We start from the raw sequence: 8,634 nt of genomic DNA on the forward strand, positions 1-8,634 counted from the left end.
GAAATTTCTTTGCCTCAAAAGCATATGAAAATGAAACAAAACTGGGGCATTGAAAGTTATGTCATGTGAATCTCAAGAATCTTAACAAACTTATTAAAGGTGAACATGTCATTGATTTAACGAGAAGAGAGGTCAAGCTGGATTATAAATGCAGTTCATGCCAAAAGGGAAAGCAACATAAATCATCTCACAACACAAAACTCATAAACTCCATTGAACATATACTTGAAATTCTCCATATGCATCTCTTTGGTCCTGTGAGTGTTCCAAGCATTGGCAAAAAGAGATATTGTTTGTTAATTATAGATGATTATTCAAGATTTACATGGGTATACTTTCTGAATTCAAAAGATGAAGCTGCTGAGATGATCAAAAGTTGTGTGACCAAGATTGAGAATCAGTTAGATGCAAGGGTGAAGGTTATGAGAACTGATAATGGCTCTAAGTTCAAGAATGAGACAATGACTCAATTTTGTCAAGCTAAAGGTTTATTTCAACAATTCAGTGCCCCTAGAACTTCAGAACAAAATGGTGTTGCAGAATGAAGAAATAAAATAACAATTGAGGCTGCAGAACCATGCTTGCAGTTGCTTATTTGCCTGTGATATTTTAGGCAGAAGCAATTAACACCGCATTTTATGTTCAGAACAAGGTCCTTCTCAACAAAAGTCAACACAAAACTCCCTATGATATTTGTACAAAAGAAAGCTCCACATCAAGTTTCTCAAGCCATTTGGTTGCAAGTGCTCCTTGTTGAATACTAAAGATCATTTGAACAAGTTTTAATCAAAATATTTAGATTGTTTCTTTGTTGGATATTCTTCACACTCAAAGGCATACAGAGTTTATGTGAAAGATCATTTTAGTGTTCTTTAATCTTCTAATATAATCTTTAATAAAACTCAGTTTAATACTGTTGATGGGGCATCCTGGCTGTTTGATCTAGAGAAGTTGATCAAATCGTTCAAGATCTATCCTGAAGAATTTGATGAAAACTTTTATTGAAGAAGTGTCCGTGAAGCAACTTCTAAATAGAAAGTTGATTTGGACAGATTATGGTTCAAAGTTGCTGATAAGGATCATGAGTTCTCTTTTAATAAGAATGTTTCCGAAGATGAAAATAAAGATGAACAGAATGAACATCTTGATCATCCACAAGATCTGGGGAATCATGACATGAATGTTAATCAAACAAGTGACCGACAAGAACAAGATCAAGTTGAAAGACAATCAAGATTTGAAACTTTGTTTCAAAACTTGAATATGGGAAATGATATTGCATCAACATCAACTCAAAATGTTGAAGAAGATACAATGAACAATGAATCATCAGATTTGATAATTGAAGAAGCAGATATCAATGACTCAAATCTTGATTCAAACATAACTTCAAGTCAAATCATCCAAACTTCTTCTGTTCAAAGAGACCATATGAGAAGATAGTAGCTGATGAAAAGAGGGAGCATGTGGATCAACATAAAAATAGAGCTAAGATTGGATCACTTATGTATCTGATTGCTTCAAGACAAGACATCATGTTTGATGTGTGTATTTGTGCAAGATCTCAAGCAAATCCTAAAGTATCTCATGTGACTGCGGTCAAGAGAATCTTTAGATATCTTAAAGGAAAGCCTTACTTGGATATTTGGTATCCCAAGAACAATGCTTTTGATCTACTTGCATACACAGATAGTGACAATGATGGATGCAATATGAGCAGGAAGTCTACATCAGGTGGTTGTCAATTCTTGGGAGACAGGCTGGTTTCATGGCAATGCAAGAAGCAAACAACTGTTTCAATCTCAACTGCTGGAGCTGAATACATCGTTGCTTCTGCTTGCTGTGCTCAAGTTCTTTAGATTAAGAATCAACAGCTTGACTATGGTCTGAATTACTTGAACATTCATATTTTCATTGATAATATTGTTTCACTATTCTTTGTTAAGAAACATATTCAACACTCAAAGACCAAGCATATTAAAAGCAAAGATTGCAAACTAATATAAATGGAAAGATTTGACACTAGTGACTACTTGACTGATTTGTTCACCAAGCCACTAGATAAAACTAGATTCAACTTTCAATTAAAATATGTTGGCGTGATCAACTCTGTTGAAGTCTAGGTAATGATATATGCTCAATGTCCTAACTGACTATTAATTAAAAGGTCTTGAGTAAATTCTTTGAGATTTTAGTCTGAATATGTGAATTTGATATCCTTGATATGTGCTTACTTGAACATGTATGACTTAGGTATCTATGATGCTAAGGTATGTTACTGTGTTTGATCATGATAGTTTGATGTGTGTGATTACATCTGCTTTGAAATGTAAATCTACATGCTTATCTGATAACTTGATCATGATTTGATGGTTTCAAATGATTATGTTCTTAGGACAGGAAAGGCCATGCTTGATTTATCTTGATTAGAATTTAATGTTAGTCTGATTGTGTTAATGCATTACTGTCATTGCTGATTATGTTTGATTGTGTTACAATTTGCTTATGTCAAAACTTTGCTTTGATTATAAAACTTTTGAGATAAAATGAACATTTTCAAAGAAGTTTTTCAAAGTAAAATATTTTTTTACAAATGGGCAAGTTAATGGTGTAGAGATATGGTAAGACTATTCAGTTCAAGCTTTAAAGAAGCTTAAAAGGTTTTTCAATGAAAATTGATCCAACCGTTTGGGAAATGATAGTAGATTGATTATTTATACCAATCATATGGATTTAATAGGCTGAAAAGACTATTAATGCAGTCATTGATATGTATGGAAGCTTTCTATTAAGTGTAAAAACTGAGGTGATATAAACATAATAAAAATGCTAAACTTAATATGGAGATACATTGTTGAAATATACATGTTTCAAGATAAATCTCTCCAAATGACAGGCAGAAAAGTAACTACCCAGTCATACACAAGCCTGTTGGTATTTGGTCACTCAAAATGAAACATTTTATATATATGACAAAGAACAAATTTTAGCAAAAGGATTATAATCAACCAAAAGTTGATAAAGTTGCAAACATAAAGGGTTTAAACTAGAACTTCATATGTGGGGCATGAATGTAAGTCCTAAACACCTTGAATGTAAGGCATGTAAGTCCGTATTGCGTGTCATGTAAGTCCAATGTTCAACCTCAAAGTTTGAAAAGTTTTAAAAAGTTAAATATTAAAAAATTTATAAATGTTCTATCATGAAAATATTTTAAAACTTTTCAAACTTTGAGGTTGAACATTGGATTACCACACTATTAATGCATAACTATCACACTAATAATGGTCCGCCTAGATGTGCTTTTAAAGTTGATATCCAGAAAGCTTACGATACGGTCAGTTGGGATTTCATTCGTGATATTCTTTTTGGGTATGGTTTCCACGATAGGATGATTCATTGGATAATGGAGTGCATAACCACTTCTTCCTTTTCGATATCCGTTAATGGGAACTTACACGGGTTCTTTAGTGGTAAAAGAGGTCTGAGACAGGGTGATCCGATGTCCCTTTATATTTTCACCCTGGTTATGCAAGCTCTCACGTTAATTCTGCATCGAAAGGTTCGTATTGAACGCTCGTTCCGTTTTCATCGTCATTGTGAAAAATTAAATATTATCAATATTTGCTTTGCGGATGATTTGTTCCTGTTTGCTCGAGGTGATGTGAATTCCGCTAAAACTATTATGGGGGCTCTGAATGATTTCAAAGATTACTCCGAGTGTTCCGAAAAGTACCGCGTTTTTCTGTAATGTCCCGGACCGCGTTAAAAGTGGTATTTTGAATATTATGCCCTTCGTTGAAGGAAGGCTCCCGGTTAAATACTTGGGAGTTCCTCTTATTTCTACGAGGTTAAATTACCGTGATTGTAAGAGGTTGCTGGATTGTATGGATAGTCGGATTGTAGATTGGAAGAATAAAACTTTATCTTTTGCGGGTAAACTTCAGCTGGTCAAGTCTGTTCTGTCGTCCTTATATATTTATTGGTCTGCTGTGTTTTCACTCCCTTCTAGACTTATTGCTGATCTTGAGAAACGGATTAAAAATTTCCTTTGGGACTATGGTCACAATAAGGGAAAACATAAAGTCTCTTGGGATATTGTGTGTCAGCCGAAATGTGAAGGTGGTTTGGGTATCCGGCGTATCCGGGATGTCAATAACTCTCTTCTGGTTTATCATATTTGGAGTTTAATCAATGTTCGTAATTCTTTGTGGGTTAAATGGATTCATGAGTATAAAATGAAGGGGCGAAATTTTTGGAGCTTGCAGATTCCTAACTCGTGTACTTGGGGGTGGAGGAAAATTCTTCAGTTTTGTCCCCGTATTAGACAGTTTATATGGCATGAAATTGGTAATGGGAGATCTACTTCAGTTTGGTATGATAAATGGGATGATCTTTGTCCTTTAAGTGATTATATTAACCCGAGAGCTATACATCGGGCTGGCTTGTCTTTAGAGACCTGTGTCAATGATGTTGTTCTTCATAATAACTGGAGTTGGCCGCCTGATTGGATTCTGAGATACCCAATTCTTTCGAACTTAAAAGAGGTCAGTATTTGTCCGGATAAGAGGGACAAGATCGTGGTAATGGATGAGAATGAGACTTCAATGAATTTCTCGGCTTCAGGAATATGGCATCTTCTTCGGAGACCGGCTGATAAGGTGTCTTGGGTGCATGTTGTTTGGTTCTCTCAATGTGTTCCAAAACACTCCTTTATGTTGTGGACTGTGCTTCATGATAGGTTGAGCACGCAGAATCGTATTCTTTGTAATGGAGAGCCGGATTCTCGTAATCATCTCTTCTTTGAGTGTAAGTTCTCTTCTGAGGTTTGGAGTATTGTAAAAATGAAAGGGAAGTTTCAGGGGTGCAGGAATAGTTGGGCGAATATTCTTCAATATGTGTCTCGATTTGGAATGTCCAACTCTATTGATAATGTTGTTAATCGGCTGTTATTTGGGGCTTCGGTTTACGTTATTTGGAAGGAGCGAAATAACCGGCTTTTCAGGAACTCTTTGAAGACTCCTAAGATTGTTGCTGACGAAATCATTAGGGGTACTCGCCTAAAGCTTATGACTCTAAAGTTCAAGAATTCTGAACGGGTTAATCGGGTTCTCGAGGATTGGCACTTTCCGCGGGGAGTTTCCCACCAAATTGATGATAATGGTTGATTTGTTTTTTGTTTTGTTTATTTCCTTGGTTCTTGTGTAAGCTTTAGCTGTGTTTACCAGTGTTTGGTGGTTTTGGTTTTGTTTACTCTTGTATGGCATGTCATACATGAGAACTAATATGGCACTCTGTCATATTACTTGTACTTTTTTGGTTGTGTGGAATGCATTTAACCGGGTGAATCCCTTTACCCAAAAAAAAAAAATATTTTGACCAAATATCAGGGGGTTGAAGTCAATTTGGAGTGATCTGGAGCAAGCCAAATAAGCTTTGAGAAATGATATGGAACATCATAGTGCAATAAGTGTTATCCATTTATGTATTATGCAACTATTTAATCTTTAGCTTATCACGAAGATAATGAAATTCATGCTAAGTAATTATCTGCTATTAACCTACCTAATGTGTCACAATAATGCTGAGAATGAAGTATTGAAAGGTTATTTAATCAATATGATCCCATGTTGAGATCTTTTCATAAAAGAGAAAAAGGATTTAAACTGATTAAACTGAAATTTGATCTCATAATGCACCATTTGCTCTCAAACTTTTATCCAGAATGAGAAAATTGTTTAGAAGAAGGATTTAAGTCAGAGGTGTTGCATTTTCGCTTTGAATATGTCCGAGTATGTAATTTCAAGTAAACTTTAATGTTGTATAAACTTTCTAGTAAACTAAGTTGTTTTATTTGAAGTTTAACTCATTCGGGCATACTTTATACATGCTTGTTATTCATGTGTCTGAATATGTACATTCGTGTAAACTTTGATGTTTACGAACATTCGAGTAAACTATGTTGTTTTATTTGAAGTTCAACTCATTACTTGATGAATGGTTGATATGAATGTATCTAACTTTGCTTTAAATATGTGTTTCGAGTAAACTTGTGTGTTTAATTGAAATTTGTCTATTTCAATCATACTTTATGACTTCTGATTGAAATTGATCAAAATGAATATTTTTCGAGTAAACTTGACTATTTACTTCTTGTTTAGATCTATCGAGTAAACCTGGTATATTTTCAAGAATACTTGTTAAAATATTGATTAACTTATATGTTGAATATGTTTGAATACTTTATTTCTGAAATTGCAAGTGTTTTCGAGTAAACCTTGTTTATCGAGCAAACTTCATGCTTCAAGCACACTTGTATATTAAAATATAAGTATTTTCAAGTGTTCTTCAAGCATATTTGCAAATTTAAAGTGTTTTCAAGCAAACTTTGTTTCTCGAGTACACTTTATGATTTGAGCACACTTTCATGTTAATATTTAACATTATAAGTATTTTCAAGCATTCTTTATGACTTTGAAGTATTTTCGGGTAAACTTTGTTTTTCGAGTATACTTTAACTCTTTGTTTGTCTAAGTACAATCTAGTAAACTTTGTGTTGGAAAGGTAATCGAGTAAGGTTGGCATTTAAGAATATTTTTAAGTAACTATTTTGGGTTCTTTATTGATCTCGAGCAAAGTTGTCTATTTGAACAAATATACTTGATTACAAGGCTTGTGATTAATTTCTCTAGCAATCCAGTATATTCGAGTAAACTTCTTTCATTTTATTTACTTAGTGTATTTCTAATAACTTTAAAACATGAGTAAACTTTGGAAACGAGGAAGCTTGGGTAAAATACTTTATCGAGCAAGATTTGTGCTTGAATATTTAAGAATTGGATTTTTGGCAGTATTCATGTTCTAAATGACAAAAATCATTTAAACATCACTTTCAAATTCACAAAGGTACACTATAAAAGGACTTAAAAAAATTCATTTCATCTTTCCCCCCCCCCCCCCTCTCTCTCTCTCTTCAATTATTATTCGCTTGTTCGTGACCTAAATCACCCAATCGTTGCCCACTAATCCTAACCAACAACTGTCATCCACTTTATTCCTACTTGGTAAGCTTTAATTAAGTGATTTCCGACACTCATTAGATGAGTTTAGGGTTTAAATTTTCATGTTTACTGACATGTCTGTTTATATGTAAGTTACAATATTGTCGAAGAACATGTTCATAAAGACTATCCTTTTATACTTTCTTCTTCAATTTTGTCTCCTTGCATGTTCAATTTATGTTTATAATTGACTAACTATTGCTTTGAATGTGTATTTTTGTTTGTGTCTGTGCAGAAAATGGTGTATCCATTTGAGACCAAGCACAAAATGTCGCTTTTCTCCAAATAACTGAGGAGAATCGCCCACTAGAGCTAATGATTCGATGGTTGTTGCGCTCCAATCTTAGATTTGCATTGACTGAGAGCCCTATAATTTATAGAAATCATCACCTTAACTTCTGGAATTTAGCTCGATTGGAAGATGATATGAATGGTCATAGGATAGAGGCCACTGTACTGGGCCAAGAGGTTGAGATAACTGACAATCTTATACTTGCGAGCCTCCAATTAGAAGTCAATCTTGAGGTCTAGTTGTTATACTCTACACATCGATTGTTATAAGTTTTTCAGGAGACCATGGGCTATCAAGGCAACATTAATGAGGGTCAATTCCAAAAGGGGATGTTTCCAGTGCTTTACCAATTCCTAATTCATCATATTATCCAATGTTTAACGCCAAGAAGGGGTAAATGGACCCTGATGAGTAGAGAAGTATCAACAGCGACTGTGGCTGTAGTTTATGACCGCCCATTTAACTTTTCTCGGGTGATATTTGAGGGCTTGGTCACAAATTTGAGGAAGGTTGAAAAGGATTGATTCTTGATGTACCCTTGATATTTATAGATTATACTCAACATTTTACATCTTTAACTTCCAACAGCCGGTATAAGAAATGTATTACAAGACCCCAATGTGTTACGAAGAAACAATAGATTGGGTCCAACCAGCCAAGTTATCCCGGAAGTGGAGATTGATATCCTTCCTTGGTTGGTTGATAATAATATGGAGATAATGGAGGTTCCTGCTTCACCTTTGGTGAACAGTGATGAAGAAGAAAGTAATGAAGATGAGAATGATGACAGTGACTCTGATGATGATGATAATGCTGGAGGAGATGATGTAGATGGAGGAGATAACGTTGTTGGAGTAGGAAATGTTGATGGTGTAGTGGATGTTATGAATGAGAATGTGGCACAAGTTGAGGGAGAGGTTGTGTATGATGCAGTTGTTTCTACACCAACGCCACCTGTTTCACCACCAACCCAATCACCACCACAATACCTTAGCCTTGAACCTTATGTTTCTTCACCACCTCACCTTTCCCAGACCTTTGAACCATTTGTTCCATCACCGCCATCTTCCCCATAAACCCAAACCCAAACCCAAACACAAACCCAAACCCAAATCAATCCAGAACCCTATATTCCAGAAGTAATCCCATACCATCTCATAAGCCAACCTGACACACTATTCCAATCACCATCACACTCCATAAACTATAACCAACATGAAACATCTTTATACCCACATACCCAAATCCATGCACCTTTTGTTCAAACAACCAACCCTTTAC

This window comes from Bidens hawaiensis, unplaced genomic scaffold, assembly GCF_021521415.1.
Source record: "Bidens hawaiensis isolate Kalapana, Puna unplaced genomic scaffold, B.hawaiensis_p1.1 tig00036296_1, whole genome shotgun sequence".
Taxonomy (NCBI): Eukaryota; Viridiplantae; Streptophyta; class Magnoliopsida; order Asterales; family Asteraceae; genus Bidens; species Bidens hawaiensis.